Genomic DNA, 18,157 nt, shown 5'->3' on the forward strand with positions numbered 1-18,157 from the left:
GGGGAACGCTCAAGTTTACCTGAAGAGTCAGACGAGGCACCCCTAGGACGCTTGTGAAAGCGTGAAGTATGTGGAGACGAGGAGCGAGCCCTTCCAGAGGTCCAGAAGACCCCTTCAAGGCGGACACCACTTCCCGGGAGGCCTCAGCCACCGAGCGGGAGACTTTGGTCGAGTCAGCCATATACTGGGTCAGGGAAGAAACCCAGGCTGGGGGAGTGGCTGGATCCACCGGGACCGAAGGGGCATCAGGGGGTACCAAGGGGTCTGGGGGAGCAGTGGAGCAGGCAGGACAAGAGGGCTCAGCAGAGCCAGACATTTTGGTATTACAGTGCTTACAGAGCTAGTAAGTCACTGAAGTTCCAGGTCTCAGTTTAGAGGGAGGAACAGCTCTGGGTACAGACATAATGTGTGAAAACCTAATCTGTGTCCCCTGTCAGCTGCAGTGAGGAGACTCGCTCTGTGCAGCTAGAGAGAGAAACAGGCCAGCCAATAGGAAGAGAGGGGCGTGCCTGAAGCAAGGCACTAAGTAACTGACCCCTTCCTACTGAAAATCGCGCCCACGGCGCTGATTGGAGGCTGCTTCGCGCCTCTGAGCACTCCCAACCCTGTGGGAGGAGCTACAGACCGGCTGAAGAGAACTGTCATGGCGCCCGCTCCTTGTCCCGAGCGCACCTGTCGGCCGTTTGTGCGCTCGGGGGAATAGGGCGGGCGGCCAGCGCCGGCAGAGACTGCCGGTGAAAAGAAGAAAGCCGGCGCTGAGAGCGCCCGGCCCAGGACAGCGCCGCGGCTGACAGCCGTGTATAAGGTGCTGTTTAGAAGTAATATCAATCACACACACAAAGTGAAGTGCCGGAATAAGGCGCTGTGGACATAGTCCCCCAAGCAAACACACACACACACCTAAGTGAAGTGCCCCTATATGATGTCCCTTCAGGTGCCACTGCTCCCCCAAAAATAAAGTGCAGCCCCTGTAAGCTAGCCTCAAAAACTGAAGGTGGGCCAAATCAGGGAGTCTCCAGCTGCTGCGAGTCCGTACCTGTGGAGAAAAAAAGGGAGAAGTACTTACCTCAGTCAGAAGAACTCACCTACTGGAGTCTTCAGTGAAGTCTTCAGTCGGCATTAGTTACCTGCATCACGCCTGGCTGCTATGCGCGAGCGAGACGAGCAGGGAAATAGGGGGACCCGGACCAGTGAGGTACCACCCAAGTGCTCCCTGCGCCAGGATCTGAGGGGACAGCTGAGCAGAGGACCGGGGTGCTCGCAACTCCGCTCCCCTCCTCTTCTTCTCTGCAAGGGGAACGCGATCTACGCTCCACACTGAGAGGACCGGTCATGGGGGACGGTAAGCTGCATGGACCATGCACAAGGACACAGCAGGACATAGCGGGGCCCCCGGTTGTTGACTCCTAGCCCAGGGAGGGAGCTGCCTCTCCCCCCCTCTCCCAAAGCTTCCCAGCCATATTCCGGACCAGTTACCCCCCAGGGCTTGCACCTGTCCTCTGAGGAGGAGTTAGCGATGGAAGACCCTTCAGCCCTCCCTAGCCCCAGGCTCCCCCACACTACTAGGCCCCCGGCCTCTGGAGCAGGGATGGGGCGGTTGCTGAGCCGACAGTGGGCACTTGAGGGGGGCCTCCAGTTGTTGCAAGAGACTTCCATACTGAGTCTTCTGGACTGTTTGCAGCATCTTCTAGTGCTCCACATCCCTGTTCTGGACAAGCTAGTCCTCTCCTGTCTGCACTGCCCCCCCCCCCCCCCTAGACCAGGCAGTGGCCCTCCTGCAAGGGCACCCAGAACTCCAGGCACTCTTGGCTCCTCTGCCAAAAGCGGACATGTCTGCCCTATCATTAGATCTGAGAGAGACCTGGAGGAGAGACCTCCAACCTGTTCAGAAAGATGTTACGGATCTTCAGCTTAGAGTTGATGCTCTGGAGGTCTTTCAATCGTCTGTGCTTGATTCCATGAGAGGCCTTAATTCGTCTGTGGGCACCTTCGCCCACACTCAAATGGCCCTGGCGGACCACTTGGATGACGTCGAAAATAGAAGCCGCCGCAATAATGTCCGCATCAGAGGACTCCCTGAGGCCACCCGTTCCCAAGAATTACTTCCAACTGTCACAGGAATTTTCAACCTGATTCTGGGCCGTCCACCGGACACTAGTATAGAGATTGACCTGGTCCATAGGGCCCTAAGAGCTCCTAGTGCGGACTTATCAAGACCAAGAGATGTTGTCTGCCGCTTGCATTGTTACTCCCTCAAGGGACAATTGATGCAAAAGGTTCGACAGCAGGGAGACTTGGACTTTGATGGAGCGACCATACAAAACTACCCTGACCTCTCCAGAAGAACCCCCAGTCAAAGAGCGTTGCTGCGACCCCTGCTCAGAGTCCTCCAGGAAAGACATATCCCCTATAGGTGGGGCTTCCCCTTTGCCTTACAAGTTTCTGCTGGTGACACCTCGGCTACTTTGAGAGTGCCCGATGACCTTCTGAGATTTTTGGAAACTCTTAACCTGCCCCCCCATGGCCTTGCCGGAGTGGTCCTCCTACTTGTTGGACCCTTACAAGCCGTTCCTGCCTGCTGGAGCTGTGCCGAGACCTGCTGCCAGGCGTCCCCATCCAGATTGGCAACTTCCTTAATGCCGACCGCGTTGTCGGTCAGGGGACCCTCCTGTGGAGCCTTGAATGTCTACATGGACTTAACTGTGTGAACCATTCAGCCCGAACTACCCGGAGCCTGCTCCTCTAGGAGACTTTTAGTGTCCTACTGTTCACTTTACTCCTCACTGCTGGAGCCCAAGTTTGCATTATTTCCCTGTTTTTCTCCCCCCTACATTTGCTCACCATAGGAGGTCCTACACAGGCCTTGATCTTGTACCTACTGGCCGTGGACGGTTCTCTAAGGCCCGATGATGATGTTGATTGTGCTTACACCTGATTATCTGTGTCCCACACTTTGCGATCACATTGTTTGGCTTGCTCACCCCCACTAGGGAGGGTGTGTGTTTTACATGCCCATTGCGCAGACGCTAGGTCTGCATATTGTTGGACCCTTGCATATCTTCATTGCTTTTTGTTTTACGTCCCATATTGTTTTTTTTTGTTTTTTTCTCCCTCTTTCCTTTTCTCTTGTAGTTGTTCTCTCTTTGCCATCACTTACACCTCTTTTTTCTTCTTTTTTTTCTTTTAGCAGCTGCGCCTGTGGCTCCCTGGTTCCGCTCACCCATCCGGCATCGACCGACTGCACTTGACCAGCAACTGCGTGGACTGTAGGTATGTCTGAACTAAACATGGTCACCCTCAATGTCCAGGGTTTCTATGTACCGGAAAAAAGGGCCAAAATTCTATATCACATGCATAAAAGAAAGATGGGGGTAGTATGTCTCCAGGAGACTCACTTTAAATCTGGCCATGTTCCTGACAGGATTAGTCGATACTATCCCACCTGGTACCATAGCACTAATCCAGACTCCAGATCTGCATTCACCGATCGCTCCCCTTTACAGTGCAGTCTGTTTGCCTAGACCCCGAGGCTAGATACCTCTTCCTACGGGGTAGTATCCTGGACCAGGTGGTGACGATTGCGACGATCTACGCACCTAATTGTGCACAAATAATGTTCTTCACTGAAGTACTGGAGGATCTATCTTCCTTTACTCAGGGAATGTTATTGCTTGGGGGTGACTTTAATGTCCCCCTCCAGCCCATTCTAGATACGTCCTCCCAAAAGTCTAGTCTCCCCTACCGCCAGTTAAGTAGGTTAAGACAGTTACTTCACTCCCTACAACTTTGCGACACGTGGCGTCTCCAGCATCCCAATGACAGAGATTACACTTTTTTCTCCAGACCACATAACATTTATAGCAGAATCGACTATCTCTTTGTCCCGCACTTCTACCTCCCTCGGCTCATGGCCACGCACATTGGGAACATATTCCTATCGGATCATGCACCTGTATACGGTTCCTTCTTGATTCCGTCACTTACCCCCCCCCCCCACAGTTTATGTGGAGACTCAATGAGTCCCTGCTGAATGATGTGCTCTGTCTCTCGGACCTCAGGACCACTGTGACCCATTTTGTAAGTGATTATGCTACTGATCAATCCTCAGCACCAGTCCGATGGGAAGCCTTGAAATGTGTATTGAGAGGGGTTTTGATCAAACATGGCTCCCGCCTCAAACAGGAAAAAGCAGCAGAGCTGAAACGTTTTTTGGGACGCTGAATAAGCTGGAAGCCTCGCACAGAACAGTCCCTTCAGGAATCTGTACTGAGGGATCTGGTCAAGGTTCGCAATGAGATCACTTCCCTGCTCAATGACTCTTATAGACTGTTCCAACAGACCTGTTCTCGATCATTTTATGAGTGGGGCAATAAGCCAGGGAAACACCTAGCCAGGGCACTAAGAGATAGATGAGCTGCTTTATATGTCCCTTCAATAGTGACACCTAAGGGTACCAAGAGCTACCTCACTGGCGACATCCTGAGAGCCTTTCAATCCTATTACACGGACTTATACAATCTTCCCACGCCCACCACTACCCCTCCGGAGGAATATGCCCAGATTTCGTTAGACACTTACATCCAGAGCACAGCGCTCCCTGTGCTGTCCGAAGAGACGAGAGAGGCCTTGGAGGCCCCGTTCACTCTGGAGGAATTGGCGACAATCACCAACTTACCTTCAGGTAAAAGTCCAGGGCCTGACGGCTTCACTAGTAAATTTTATAAAACCCTTAGGACTGAAGTTTTGCCCCTGTTGTGTGCCTCTTTTAACAGTATTGACTCCCTTGCTGGGTTTCCCTCATCCGCTTTAAGTGCCCTTATTACAGTTATTCCTAAAGAAGGTCGAGACCCCAACTTGTGCTCTAGTTACCGTCCGATCTCTTTACTTAATGTAGACACGAAACGGTTCTCTAAGTTGGTGGCGGACCGCCTGGGGGCTGTCCTTTGGGTCCCTGATACACCCAGATCAATCTGGCTTTATTCGCTCCCGTGAAGCGGGAGACAACACGGTACGAACTTTCTCCGTGATCCACCGAGCCATAGCCCGTAAGCACCCGCTCATGCTCCTTTCCCTTGACGCTGAGAAGGCGTTTGATCGGGAGGATTGGGGATTCATGGCGGCCTCCTTGGCACAAATTGGTTTAGGTCCACATATGTTGGGAAGGATTTCAGCCCTCTACCAGAACCCGAGAGCTCAGGTGAGGGTCAATGGTACCCTTTCTTCCTCTTTCCCGATATGCAACGGTACGAGGCAGGGGTGCCCGCTCTCACCTATCCTTTACGTCTTGTGTATGGAGCACCTTTTAATCGCTCTTCGCACTAATCCCTCTATAAGAGGCCTCCGGGTGGGGGAGAGTGATCACCTCTGTTCTGCCTTTGCGGACGATCTCCTTTTATTTCTTTCATCCCCTAACCCATCCCTGCCCGCGGTCACTAACACAATGCAATTATACTCTCATTTTAGTAACCACAAGGTTAACATGTCAAAGAGTGTAGCCTTGAACATAACCCTCCCTGCAGATGTGGTCGATACCGTGAGAGGTGCTCATCCATTTAGATGGTCCGCTGGATCCATCAAGTACTTAGGGATTCAGGTCCCTTCGGATCCTAAAGACAGCTACTCCCTTAACTTCCATCCCATGCTCACCACGATTGCTAGGGACCTATCGAAGTGGACTAAAGGCCCGTTCTCATGGTTGGGCAGGGCCAACATACTGAAAATGAATGTTCTTCCCCGACTCCTTTACCTCTTTCGAACAGTTCCCCTTGCTCTCCCCCTGACCTTATTTAAAAAGTTGGAGGGCCTAGTTCATTCATTTATATGGGCGGGGCGGCCATTGAGGATTTCCAAAACGACACTCACTAGGAGGAAACAAACGAGTGGTCTGGCAGCCCGACTGTAGAGCTTATTATATTGCAGCCACGCTCGCCAGATTCTTGGATTTCCTCCACGGTCGTACCTCCAAACGTTGGGTGGCTGTCGAGACGGAGGGGTCGGGTGTGCGAGTTGTAACTGCCCCGTGGATACCAGTTAGTACGCTGCCTGTAGACGGGACCTTTCCACTGCCTTGGGTAACTAGTGAACTGTTGATCTTCTTTAAACGTTACCTCTCAAAAACCAGCCTTTATGCCCCTGATGGTCCCCTGACACCAATCCTGGGTAACACCCGTTTCCCTCCGGGTCTTCAGAGTGCTTCCTTTCTGGGTCTCTCGGAACCTCCTTCACTCCCCATAGGAGGTTTCTTGGAGGGAACAATGCTCCCACCTTATGATTCCATAATTCCAGAACACCTTAGAACCTAACTACATGAACTATCTCCAGCTCAAACACTTCTTAACCTCCGAGAGTGATAGGTTGAATTTAGCTAGGTCCCTCACACCTTTTGAGAGGATGTGCGCTTCCCCCTCCCCTGCTCCCAGGGCTGTCTCCCAGATCTATGGTCTTCTAATGGATGAGTATGCCTGCACACCTCCACCGTTTGAGGCGGCCTGGGAGTGGGAATTGCAGGCCTCCTTTGCCCCGACTGACTGGTCAGCGGCCTACACCTTATGTCATAAGCTATCCATCTCATGTAGAGCCCAGGAGACGAATTATAAGCTTTTAACTCGCTGGTATAGGGTGCCGGTGGCACTGCATAGGATGTACCCTTCGGTTTCGGATTTCTGTTGGCGTTGTGGAGCTGATCGTGGGACCATGTTACACATATGGTGGTCCTGCCCCCAGCTGGTCCCGTTCTGTGAGGCGGTTGTTTCCCAAATCGAGCTCATCTCGGGTGTGAAGTATTCTAATGACCCCAAAATCCTTCTCTTAACTATCCTACCATTATCCAGGAAAACTCCCTCGAGAAGACTTGCTCACTTTTTACTCATGGCAGCCCGTACAGTCATACCCAGGCGATGAAAAACTGTCCTTCCCCCTACACTGACAGACTGGTATACAGAAGTTCTCTTTATCCATCGGATGGAGGAACTGATGGCCGATGCCTTGGGACGTACTGAAAAGTTCTTTGCGGTTTGGAGCCCTTGGTCTCAGTTTATTGAAACCCCCCTGTATAGAGAGGGATGAACCCTCGCCCCCCCGCCCCCATACCCTAACAGTACACCCTCTTTAGGACATGCTTGCTTTCTTTGCTCGCACTGACTGCATGTGCTTCGATGCTGGGTGACGGACCAGGGAACACAGGTGAGTGCGATTCTTTAACTCCTTCATTCTTATTCTGGCTTCTCTCTCTCCCTCTTTCAGCTTTTTCCTCTACCTATTCCCCTTTTTCCACTCTTACTTGAAGGTATCCTGCCTTCACCTACTGCTCTTTTACATGTCTACTCTTCTTCCGCTTCAGTCTCTATTGGTTGCTTACCCCCCCTACCTTTCTTGTTACCGTTTTCTATGGATGATGTTTGTTGACAGATTATGTTGTTTCACTTACAATACGAGCATTAGCACCTGGCAGCCTGTGCACGATGTACAGTTTTGTGGACTTCCTACTGTTCGCATTTGACTACCTCTTGCATGTTGATGATGTTCTGAACTTGACTGACCGACTTGCTGTGTCTTAAGTCTATATGCTGTATACTTTATTTGCCCATTAAAGCGTTTGGTTAATTAAAAATGACATTTGTTCTTTATTCTGTGGGTCAATACGATTAAAATGATCCCATGGCTAGATACTTTTATATTTTTGTACCGCTTAAAAAAAAAAAAAAAAACTTTTTGTACAAAATCAGTAATCTAAAATTGCCCTATTTTGACCACCTAGTATCACAGAAAAATTATATCAGGTCTATCTGCCAAATTATCAATTACAGAAACATAGACTATTTAAAAAATGGGCTTGAAATTAAAAGTAATTTTTTAAATAGTCAATTTTTCTGTGATTGCTATTTTGACCACCTATAATTTTTTCATTTTTCCGTATATAGGGTGGTATTTGGGCTCATATTTTGCGCTGTCATCGGTACTTTTAATCAATACCACATTTGTATATATAAAACTTTTAGATAATTTTTTATAAAACATTTTTGGGAATAAAATGTGACAAAAAAGGACTTTTTATTTTTTACGTTTATGCCGTTCACCATACGGGATCATTAACATTATATTTTGATAGTTCAGACATTTATGCACGAGGCAATACCAAATTTGTTTATAAAAAAAAAAAATTACGCTTTTTGAGGGTAAAATGCGAAAAACTGACAATTTTTTATTTTTTATTGGGGGAGGGGATTTTTAACTTTTTTTTTTACTTTTTATTTTATTTTTTTACTTTTTATTTTTTTATTTTTTTTTGAACACTTTTTATGTCCCCATAGGGGACTATTTATAGCGATCATTTGATTACTAATACTGTTCAGTGCTTTGCATAGGACATAGCACTGATCAGTATTATCGGTGATCTTCTTTTCTGGTCTGCTCCATCTCAGACCAGAGCAGGAGACGCCGGGAGATGGACTGAGCCAGGTGAGGGGACCTCCGTCTGCCATTACAGATGATCGAATCCCCGTGGCAGCGCTGGATAGGGGATAAGACGTCTGATCGCAGGAGTCCCGCCGCTGGGGACCCCCAGGATCTGGGCTGCAGCACCCCACTGTCATTACTGCACAGAGCAAGCTTGCTCTGTGCATAATGACGGGCAATATAGGGGCCGGCGCATCATGATGTCACGGCTCTACCCGTCAGGAGGGGGCGTGGTGGCCATCACGCCCCCTCCCATAGACTTGCATTAAGGGGGTGGGCCGTGATGTCACAATGCTGCGGCCCCTGTATTGCCCGTCATTACGCACACAGCGAGTTTGCTCTGTGCAGTAATGAGTGGGGGGTGCTGCAGCCGAGATCCCGGGATTCCCCAGCGGCAGGACCCCCGCGATCGGACATCTTATCCCCTATCCTCTGGATAGGGGATAAGATGTCTAGGGGCAAAGTACCCCTTTAATAAATTTGGTGCACATACCCATTACCACCACATAAGTTAAAGCTGTAGAAAAATCACCTATACCGCCCCTTGATAAATTCCCACCATGAGTTATAACATCATTTATAAGAAATTTCGAAATTGAACTAAACTCCCACATCACCTCCATAATGGATTGTCTAGGATTAGCTATGATCAGCAACATATTTAGGGAGATTTATCAAAACCTGTGCAGAGGAAGAGTGGTGCAGTTGCCAACAGCAAATGATTGGATCCCTTATTTCATTATTCAGAGGCCTCTTTAAAAATGAAAAGGGATCTGACTGCACCACCCTTTCTCTGCACAGGTTTTGACAAATCTCCCCCCATTGTTTATACAGTATAGGAAAGAATCTTCATTTGCTTGTGCTATACAACAATACCCTGGAATAAAGACAATCCTTGTAAAGGGGGGGGGGGGGGTAGCGCTATATTAAAGGAGTAGTGCAGAGAAATGGAGACTTTTTAACACTTACCGTAAAATCTCTTTCTCGAAGGATCCATTGGGGGACACAGACCGTGGGTGTATGCTGCTGTCTCTAGACACACCTAGACAGCAGCATACACCCACGGTCTGTGTCCCCCAATGGAGCTGATAGAGAAATATAACTTAGCCCCTATTTAAAGGATAGGGGATAAGTTATAGATCGCGGGGTCCAACCGCTGGGACCCTCACGATCTCCTGAACGAGGCCCCCGGCAGTCTGCTGGAAGTGGGCGTGCCGACCCCCGCACGGAGCAGAGGACGACATGCCAATTCCATGTATCCCATAGAGATAAATGGAGGGGGCGTGCCGGCCAAGGCTATCTGTTCAGGAGATCGCGGGGGTCACAGCGCTCAGACCCCCCCGTGATCTATAACTTTGGATAGGGGATAAGTTATTTTTCACTGCACTGCTCCTTTAAATAGGAGGAGCGATAAAGGGAAGGCCCCATATATATTGAAAAAGGAGCCAACTTGATCCCATTTACATTTTAATTATGTAAATAGTATGTTTGAATAAAAAAAGGTATAGCCAAATAATTTATATTAAAAGGTTTTTATTAAATGTTACCAGGAGATCCGATCAAATGCATTGTCAGTATCTTGTCAGATACCCGATTTTAGTGGTGCAGAATTATCTTGGCACTATACAGCAGAATTATGTGGTCTGTATAATTTTGTTACTATGAGACATTGCATGGGCTGTATATGGCAATATAATCTTGTTACTATATGATATTATGTAGGATGTATATAGCAGTATTCTCTTGTTAACCTGTTAAGGGCCCAGGGCGTACCTGTTCTATAACGGGGGGCCACGGCGATGCCCCGCATCATAGCGGGTCGGGCCCGGCCGTTGTTAGACTGGCTGGGACCCGTGGCTAATAACGCGCGGCATTGATCGCGGTGCCACACGCTATTAACCCTTTAGACGCGGCGTTCAAAGATGAACGCCGCGTCTAAAATGAAAGTGAAACCATGCCGGTTAGCTCAGGGAGCTGTTCGGGATCACCGCAGCGAAATCGCAGCATCCCGAACAGCTTATATGACATCCGGAGGATCCCTACCTGCCTCCTCGCTATCCGATCGCCGAATGACTGCTCAGTGCTTGAGATCCAGGCATGAGCAGTCAAGCGGCAAAATCATCAATCAGTGGTTTCTTATGAGAAACCACTGATCAATGTTAAAGATCAGTGTGTGCAGTGTTATAGGTCCCTATGGGAGCTATAACACTGCAAAAAAAAAAAAAGTGAATAAAGATCATTTAAAGGACATCTGCAACGTTACAAACACTTATCCCCTTATCCTCAAGATAAAGGATAAGTGTTTGATCGCGGGGGGTCCGAACGCTGGGGCCCCCGGCGATCTCCTGTACGGGGCCGCGGCTGTCCCGTGCCGCGGCCAGCATGACGTTGTGGCCGGCATGCCTCCTCCATACATTTCTATGGGAGAGGCGGGGAGGCAGCATTTGTGCCTCCCCGCATCCCCCATAGAACTGTATGGGGACGGGGAGAAGACGGGGCGTCACCGTCGACCTCTATGTCGATGCTACGCGCCTTAGCGCTGACCATGAGCGCTTATGGCGGCGCCCCGTTAGGGAGATCGGGGGGTCCCAGCGGTCGGACCCCCCGCGATCAAACACTTATCCCCTATCCTGTGGCTAGGGGATAAGTGTAATGCCGCTGCAGTTGTCCTTTAACCCCTCCCCTAATAAAAGTTTGAATCACCCCCCTTTTCCCATAAAAAAAACTGTGTAAATAAAAATAAACATATGTGGTATCGCCGCGTGCGGAAATGTCCAATTTATAAAAATATATTGTGAATTAAACCGCATGGTCAATGGCGTACGCGCAAAAAAAATCCAAAGTCCAAAATAGTGCATTTTTGGTCACTTTTTATATCATGAAAAAATGAATAAAAAGTTCTATCAATGCAAAAATTTGTACCGCTAAAAAGTTCAGATCACGGCGCAAAAAATTATCCTTCATACCGCCCCATATGCGGAAAAATAAAAAAAAGTTAAAGGGGTCAGAAGATGACAATTTTGAACGTATAAATTTTCCTGCATGTAGTTTTGATTTTTTTCCAGAAGTACAACAAAATAAAACCTATATAAGTAGGGGATCATTTTAACCATATGGACCTACAGAATAAAGAGAAGGTGTCATTTTTACCTAAAAATGTACTGTGTAGAAACGGAAGCCCCCAAAAGTTACAAAATGCCATTTTTTTTTCAATTTTGTCTACATTTCGATGTAGATTTTTGGGTAAAATGACTGACGTCATTACAAAGTAGAATTGGTGGCGCAAAAAATAAGCCATCATATGGATTTTTAGGTGAAAAATTGAGAGAGTTATGATTTTTTAAAAGGTAAAGAGGAAAAAAAGAAAATGCACAAAACGGAAAAACCCCGGGTCCTTAAGGGGTTAATATATAAATATATATTTGTATATGACAATTTTATCCTGCTGTTATATGATGATACAACATGAGCTGTAAATGTCAGAATTATCTTGGCACTATATGGCAGAATTATGTGAGGTAAACCTACAAGAACTGGGCCTTATTGTGCTTGTTGTCTGTGACCCAATTTTCCATAAACTTCTCCCTGACTGCAGCTCCTCACTGAAGAAAATATTAACATCTACTGATGTTGAGATCCATTCCTTTCCTCCTCCTGAACAAGACAGACAAACACAGCTCTCAATATCTTGACAGGATTACCGTTGTAAACATGGAGAAAACTGAGTGATTAAAGCTGGCGGCCATATTAGCTGTTAATCTGCTTTTCTAGAAATAGATATCACGTAGAGACTGAGGAAAAGGTTTTGGCTCCAGGATGGATACAGCAATCTCAGAAGACAGACCTTTTATGCAACCAGGAACAGGCTCCACCTTCAGCGCAGTCACAGCCTCGATTTAGTATATGTATACACTTATCCCAAAGCCGTATACCAAGAGATACGATTAAAATATTTAAAGCATATCCCTCAAAAAATTGAATGGTGCAAGCAATTAAAATTTTGGATCTTTTGTTTTCTATACCAGGGCTCAACAAAGCCCGGAGGCTCGGCCACCATGGCGGCAAAAAATAAAAAAATAAATAAATTTTAAAAAAAACTGTTCCTTTCCAGCACTGATACCCTGTTCTGCCTGTGGTCGGTACTTCAATGTAACATGACTAGCGGATATCAGCTAAAAGCCGAAGCCAATCAGCAGTCTTGGCAGTTACGTTCTCTAATCATGTGACATCCATAACACCAGAGTGCTGACTGGAGCTAAGACATATGCTGCCAGAGGCAGAATGGGGGATCAGCGAGGCAGAAGTAAGTAAAACGTTTTTTTTTTTTTTAAAGGAGAGAACACTAATGATAGTGACACACGGGGGAGATAAAGGCACAGTAATGACTGTGACACAGGGAGAGATGAGGGAACACGTATGACTGTGACACACATGGAGAGATGAGGAGACACTAATGACTGTGACACAGAGGGAAATAGAAGGAGACGCTAATGACTGTAACTAAGAAAGAGATGAGGGGACACTAATGACGGAGCATACGATGTGGCATCCTTGCTCCTAACATTTTTTGTCAAGTCATGTCGTATAAGTTTGTATAAGATTTATTTGTGGTATTAATACTGTTCACCATGCTTTTCTGTACCAAAAAAAATAAATAAAAAAATTGTATACAAAACATATACAACTTTTCCCATTAAAATGTATTAACCCCTTAAGGACCATTTTCGTTTTTTCCTCCTCGTCTTCTAAAATCCATAACTCCATCTACAGACCCATGTAAGGGCTTGTGTGTTTTACATGACCAATTGTACTTTGTAATGAATCCTCTAATTTTAACCACAAACTGCCAATTGAAATGAAAACCACAATTTTGCAGGTAAAAATGACAAGTGTTCTTTGTTCTGTGGGTCAATACGATTAAAATGATACCCATGGCTAGATACTTTTATATTTTTGTACCGCTTAAAAAATATCTTAAACTTTTTGTACAAAATCAGTAATCTAAAATCGCCCTATTTTGACCACCTATAACTTTTCCATTTTATCATATATAGGGTGGTATGAGGGCTCATTTTTTGCGCCGTCATCTGTACTTTTTATTGATACCACATTTGCATAGATAAAACTTTTAGATCATTTTTTAATACATTATTTTTTAATACAATGTGAAAAAAAAAGCTGCATTTTGGACTATTTTATTTTTTACGTTTACGCCATTCACAGTACAGGATAATTAACATTATATTTTGATAGTACGGACATTTACGCACGCGGCGATACCAAATATGTTTATAAAAAAAAATTAAGCTTTTGGGGGTAAAACGGGAAAAACTGACAATTTTCATTTTTATTGGGGGAGGGGATTTTTTTCACTTTTTATTTTTACATTTTTCAACTTTTATTTTACACTTTTTATGTCCCCATAGGGGACTATCTATAGCAATCATTTGATTGCTAATATTGTTCAGTGCTATGCATAGGACACAGCACTGATCAGTATTATCGGTCATCATCTGCTCTGGTGTGCTCGATCTGAAACCAGAGCAGAAGACCCCGGGAGACGGCCGGAGCCAGGTGAGGGGACCTCCGGCCGCCATGCTGGATGATCGGATCGCTGCGGGAGCACTGTTGGCGATCCGATCGTCCATTTAAAGTACTGCACTGCCGCAGATGCCGTGATCTGTATTGATCACGGCATCTGAGGGGTTAATGGCGGAAATCCGTGCGATCGCGGATGTCGGTCATTACTGGCGGGTCCCCGGCTGCTGCTAGCAGCCGGAATCTGCAGTGTATGACGCGAGCACCATTTCGATGCTCGCGGTCATACACAGGATGTAAATGTACGTCCTGGTGCGCGAAGTATCGCCAAACCAGGACATACATTTACGTTCTTGGTCATTAAGGGGTTAAATAGAAGTATTACAATGTAATAACGTAAAAAAAAAAATAAAAAAATTACATAAAAAAGGTATATATATTTTGATGTGTAAAACTATACTTTTTCATTTCATTAATCTCTCTTCATTGCTCCCTCCCAAAGCCCTCCCATTCACTTTAATGACAAAACAGCAATCAAATTTATCAACTCATGTAGGTCTGGATATGGAATCACACCCAAAATCAAAAACCACACTACAGGCTGATCCAACTTTGATGTAATGTCCTTAAAACAAGTCAAAATGAGGCTCAGTAGTGTGTGTGGCCTCCACTTGCCCGTATGACCTCCCTACAATGCCTAGGCATGCTCCTGATGAGGTGGCGGATGGTCTCCTGAGGGATGTCCTCCCAGACCTGGACTAAGGCATCCGAGACATGAGATATTATGTCCCAGATGTGCTCAATTGGATTCAGGTCTGGAGAATGGGCGGGCCAGTTCATAGCATCAATGCCTTCCTCTTGCAGGAACTGCTTACACACTCCAGCCACGAGGCCTAGCATTGTCTTGCATTAGGAGGAACCCAGAACAAACCACACCAGCATATGATCTCACAAGGGGTCTGAGGATCTCATCTCGGTCAGGCTACCTCTGGCAAGCACATAGAAGGCTGTGCGGCCCCCCCAAAGAAATGCCACCCCACACCATTACTGACCCACCGCCAAACTGGTTATGCTGGAGGATGTTGCAGGCAGAACGTTCTCCACGGCGTCTCCAGACTCTGTCATGTCTGTCACATGTGCTCAGTGTGAACCTGCTTTCATCTGTGAAGAGCACAGGGTGCCAGTGGCGAATTTGCCAATCTTGGTGTTCTCTGGCAAACATCCTGCACGGTATTGGATACCACCCTCATGGAGTCCGTTTATGACCATTTGAGTGGACACATGCACATTTGTGGCCTGCTGGAGGTCATTTTGCAGGGCCCTGGCAGTGCTCCTCCTTGCACAAAGGCGGAGGTAGCGGTCCTACTACTGGGTTGTTGCCCTCCTACGGCCTCTTCCATGTCTCCTGATGTACTGGCCTATCTGCTGGTAGTGCCTCCATGCTCTGGACACTACGCTGAAAGACACAGCAAACCATCTTACCACAGCTCGCATTGATGTGCCATCCTGGATGAGCTGCACTACCTGAGCCACTTGTGTGGCTTGTAGAATCAGTCTCATGCTACCACTAAAGTGAAAGCACCGCCAGCATTCAAAAGTGACCAAAACATCAGCCAGGAAGCATAAGAACTGAGAACTGGTCTGTGGTCACCACCTGCAGAACCACTCCTTTATTGGGGGTGTCTTGCTAATTGCCTATAATTTTCACCTGTTGTCTTTTCCACGTGCACAACAGCATGCGAAATTGATTGTCAATCAGTGTTGCTTCATGAGTGGACAGTGTGATTTCACAGAAGTGTGATTGACTTGGAGTTACATTGTGTTGTTTAAGGCTAGGTTCACACTGCGGAATCTCCGGAAAGAAAATTTCAGCCCCGAGATTTCGAGTGTGGCCAGCGCCAAAGGAATCAGTCGGTGATAGGACCGCGTGGACACTGTAGTCTCCAATAGACTACAATGTGTTCCGCGAGTATATCTGCAATGCCATTATTCAGGCGGAAATTTTCAAGTGGATTTTCAGTTAACAAATTCCGCTTCACAAATTCCAAAATGTGAATTTGTGAACGGAAACCCCTTCACTATACTGTACATTTTAGTTAGCGGAATTTCTGCCTGCAATTTCAAAGCGGAATTGCAGGTGGAAATTCTCTAGTGTGAACCTAGCCTAAGTGTTTCCTTTATTTTTTTGAGCAGTGTACATGCTGTTAAGACGAGGGCCCTTCTACACACTGAACATTGGGGGAGATTTATCAAAATCTGTACAGAAGTTGGCCAGTTGCCCTAAGCAACCAATCAGATTGCTTCTTTTATTTTAAAATGGTCTCTCAAAAATGAAAAGACACAATCTGATTGGTTGCTTTGGGAAAGTGATAATTTTTTCCTCTAAAAGTTTTTTAAATCTCCCCCATTGTGTCTATACCATGTAACATGTGCGGTATACATGTAGACCCACTCATACATACAAATCTTATCATAAGGGGGATATTCAGGACCCTTGCATACTAAGGAAATTCCACTTGGAATTATTCAGAGCAGAATTTCCGCTTGCAGCAGTCTCTGGTGAAATCAGTGCTTAAAGGGGTACTCCGCCCCTAGACATCTTATCCCCTATCCAAAGGATAGGGGATAAGATGTCAGATCGACAGGGTCCCTCCGCTGGGGACCCCCGCAATATAGCAAGCAGCACCCACCTGTAACTGCTTCCGGAAACGTTGGAGGCTCTCAGGCTAATTCCTCCCGACCACGGGGATGGAAGATCATGCAGTCACGCCCCCGCCCCCATTTGACGTCACGCCCCACCCCCTCAATGCAAGTCTATGGGAGGGGGCGTGACGGCCGTCACGCCCCCTCCCATAGACTTGCATTGAGGGGACGGGGCGTGACATCACACAGGGGGCGGAGTCGTGATGTCACAATCTTCCATCCCCGTGGTCGGGAGGAATTAGCCTGAGAGCCTCAAACGTTTCCGGAAGCAGTTACAGGTGGATGCTGCTTTCTATATTGCGGGGGTCCCCGTCGATCTGACATCTTTGGATAGGGGATAAGATGTCTAGGGGCGGAGTACCCCTTTAATGGCCACATGCCCATTACGGGTGGAATTCTTCCTAAAGAATGGACAGGTTTGATCTGGCTTGAACATTCCGTAGTGTGTACAGTGCAGCAGAATCCCACTGAGATCAATTTCCATAGTGTGCATGGGCCCTAACAGACACGCAAGTCGCAGAGCTAGACAAGAGGTAAAAATTATTGAGGAGAACACTAAAGACAACATGGCAGATTCAGAATGACAAGGACCAGCACAACCCACCATACCTGTACAACCTGCGCCAATATCCTACTACAAACACTTCAGGAGAACATTCACAGCATCAAACCCACAGGAGTCCCGGCCTGGAACCTGAAAATAAAGAAAAATTATATCAACGGGGATGGAGAACTATGGCGCCCACCATACATGGCAAGAGAATGTAAGGTTAGGTTCACATTGGTTTATGAAGGATGTCACAGCTGTATCTGTTGGCATCCCACAAAGAAAGGAACGCTGACATATACTGTGGTGTACTGCAGCGGGCCCCATTCATTTCAATGGCTCAAACTTAATCACCTAGTAACCATGTTCAGGCCACTGCTATAGGCTCATTTAATTAGAGTGTTCCAGCAGGAAGCAGTTCCAACAGGAGAACTAGGTGGCTACATTTCAGCCATTGAAAAGAATGGGGCCAGCTGCAGTACCCCACAGTATATGTCAGCATCCCTTTCTAGGCAGGAAACTTACCAATAGCTGTGGTGTACTGCTTAAACGCGGTATCTAAATTACCTTAGATGCGAATGTAAATCTTATAAAAGGATTGCAGAATGGGAACTACAGAGCCCAGCAGACCTATGACATGTGACACTAATGGAGACAACAAGAAATAACGGACAAGCGCTTCACGTACACAGGACCTCTGCACAGCAATACACTATATCCATCTACCTCACACAAACAGTACATGTGGCTGACAAGAATAGGATGTCAAGCACACCATGGCTTCCTGTACGACCGCGACATATCGTGACTATATGACACGTACATATCACGACAAGTCGCTCCGCTCCCCTCCTCAGCTGCCAATCATTTACACCGCACCCCTCCCCTCTCGCTATTCGAGCCACTGATTTGGCG

The 18,157-nt window shown here is 47.0% G+C and overlaps 1 protein-coding gene across 7 annotated transcripts in view; it reads right to left on the reverse strand.

The window, feature by feature from the left end:
* The window catches only part of ZMYND8 (zinc finger MYND-type containing 8), a 172,243-nt gene extending 154,108 nt beyond the window's left edge, over positions 1 to 18,135 (reverse strand). For 5 of the 7 annotated variants that reach the window (XM_056548802.1, XM_056548785.1, XM_056548799.1 and 2 more), the window contains exons 1-2: positions 18,066 to 18,135; positions 17,305 to 17,389 (exon numbers count right to left, since the gene is read on the reverse strand). The gene's annotated coding sequence lies outside the window, so the exon portion shown is untranslated. Of the gene's footprint in view, positions 1 to 17,304; positions 17,390 to 17,767; positions 17,786 to 17,809; positions 18,010 to 18,065 lie in introns of those variants that run through there. The other 2 variants (XM_056548786.1, XM_056548787.1) reach the window with 2 other exon arrangements.
* Between the last annotated feature and the right edge of the window lie 22 nt (positions 18,136 to 18,157).

This window comes from Hyla sarda, chromosome 12 (genome assembly GCF_029499605.1).
Source record: "Hyla sarda isolate aHylSar1 chromosome 12, aHylSar1.hap1, whole genome shotgun sequence".
In the NCBI taxonomy this organism is placed as follows: domain Eukaryota; kingdom Metazoa; phylum Chordata; class Amphibia; order Anura; family Hylidae; genus Hyla; species Hyla sarda.